This window comes from Orycteropus afer, unplaced genomic scaffold (assembly GCF_000298275.1).
Source record: "Orycteropus afer afer isolate SDZICR_OR568_19922 unplaced genomic scaffold, OryAfe1.0 scaffold00213, whole genome shotgun sequence".
Lineage (NCBI taxonomy): Eukaryota > Metazoa > Chordata > Mammalia > Tubulidentata > Orycteropodidae > Orycteropus > Orycteropus afer.
The window spans coordinates 1949534-1951732 of NW_006921800.1; the positions used below are offsets into that span (position 1 = coordinate 1949534).

Genomic DNA, 2199 nt, shown 5'->3' on the forward strand with positions numbered 1-2199 from the left:
GTGCCATCGAGTCGACCCCGACTCATAGCGACCCCTCCTTGGGTGTCCGAGGCGGTATCACTACAGAAGTAGGATTGCCCAACCAAACTATATATGTTATATATGTTAAACTACTAGCTATATTTTAAATAAAGATTTTTTGTTTTAATAAAACAATGTTATTGTTTAAACATCCATGAAAATCATATAAAGATCAGTTTTGAATCCTTTAGAAAAATTTCCTGCCAATTTCAAAACATTCTTTTCCACAATGCTATGGCACATCGGAACTTCATGAGCACTTCACAAACATGCCTCCAAATTCCAGTGTATGTGAAAATGTTAGTTTTACTAAACTTATCATTCCTATTTTATCATGCAGTGAGTATGAGGCAAAAAAAAACCCACTCTCCCAGTGCCCCCTGATGGAGGGCACTGGGGAGAGTGGGTTACAATGTTCTGTGGATAAGACATCAGAGATTTATAAAGTCAAACCAGTACCAGAGGAAGATTGCATGCTTACTAAATAAAACAAGTGGCAGCTTTTCTCCTTACCATATTTTAGTGCAGGTAAAGATAGCAAACAGAGTATTTCAAACAACTAAAAAAAACCACTAAAAAATGGCAGTTGAGGAATGAATATGGGGAAAATTTAGTATTATGGAAGCTTTCATAAATACTATGTGATATTGCAGAGATTTATTGAATTATTGCTGACTTATTTGATGTCAGCATGAATCTCAATACCTCCAAAGTGTGTCACCACAATTTATACTATATGAAAACCAGCAGAGAATACAAAATTCAGAGCTTCTGTCTAAAATTAACCATTTGAGTTGATAAAAATTTAAGAAGTACTTCTGTGTTCAACTTACTTTAATAATCCAATTTTTCCCTACTGTAACTGTTTTCTTAGATAAGAAAAAAAAAAAAACATATAATATCTCAATAGGTGATCACTTGTGGAAAGGAAAATAGTTAACAAAGGATTTTCCTGATTCTAGGACAGAGAGAAGAGAGGCACTAGAATAATAATCCTGTGCCAAAATGGATTCAAATAAGCAACAAAACTTTCTGGGTTTTTTCATAGAGAGATTGTAACCGTTCTCAAGCAACATAAAAAAGAATGTACTTCACTTGAGTTTCTGTGTCAACATCCAACAAAGAGCTCCTTAAAACAAGGCTAAGAAGGATAAATTTTTTATTGCATTTATGTACTTATCAGATGTTTAATAGAAAATGGCGACAATGAGGCAAGTGAGGATACACTTTCTATAGAGATATGGTAAGAGTAAACTTTAACAAGTGTTTGCAACTATAAATTGCACCCTCAACTCCAATAGCAGATGGAGAAATAAATGTCACTATTCAAAAACAGAAACAAGCTCCTTCCTCCATAATTCTTCCCCTAAAAAAAGTTTGGCTGACCACTTGTATATCCACAATGTATATCCACTGCTTTATATATACCCCATAACATTATGGGGAGCTCTGGTGGCATAGCACCTAAGGCATTTGACTGCTAACCACAAGACGGGCAGTCCAGATCCAATGGCCATTCCTCAGAAGGAAGATTGGGCAATCTATTGCCATAGAGATACTACCTCAGAAACCCAAGGAGGGGTAGCTATGAGTTGAATAGACTCGACAGCAGTGAGTTTATTTTTTATTTTTTTTATATTATGTGTTTCTACTGAGAGTGGCTCTCTGGTGGTTCGGTGCCTAAGGCATTTGACTGCTAACCAGAAGGCTGTCGGTTCAAAGCCCCCAGCCACTCCTCAGAAGGAAAGTTGGGCAATCTACTTCTGTAATGATACCACCTCAGAAACCTAAGGAGTGGTCACTATGAGTTGGATCCAACTCAACAGCAATGAGTTTTTATATATGAAGAACATCATAATAAATATATTAGAATTGAGAATTTAGATTATTTCCAGCAGTTAGAATGATGACAAATGTAATTCCTTTCCATTTATAGACAGTAAAATATGTGCAATGTGATCACAGCATGATTCATATTAAAGTTTATTTAATAGCTTTTCTAGTGTATTATTTTAGCCTCACATACCTATATAGTAAATTTATTACATATGTGAAATCAAAACTATCTTTATTGCAGTTCAATCATGAGCTGCAAATGCAATGTGCTTTTGACAGCTGATCTGAATATTCTGTCTTCTCACTTAGGCTAATAAAGGCTTTTGTTATAAATTGAACCAA

At 35.1% G+C, this 2199-nt stretch overlaps 1 protein-coding gene across 1 annotated transcript in view; it reads left to right on the top strand.

Annotated features, from left to right (window-relative positions):
- LRRC7 (leucine rich repeat containing 7) overlaps positions 1-2199 on the top strand; it is a 601965-nt gene that overhangs the window by 277790 nt on the left and 321976 nt on the right. The gene's annotated exons all lie outside the window — the stretch shown is intronic.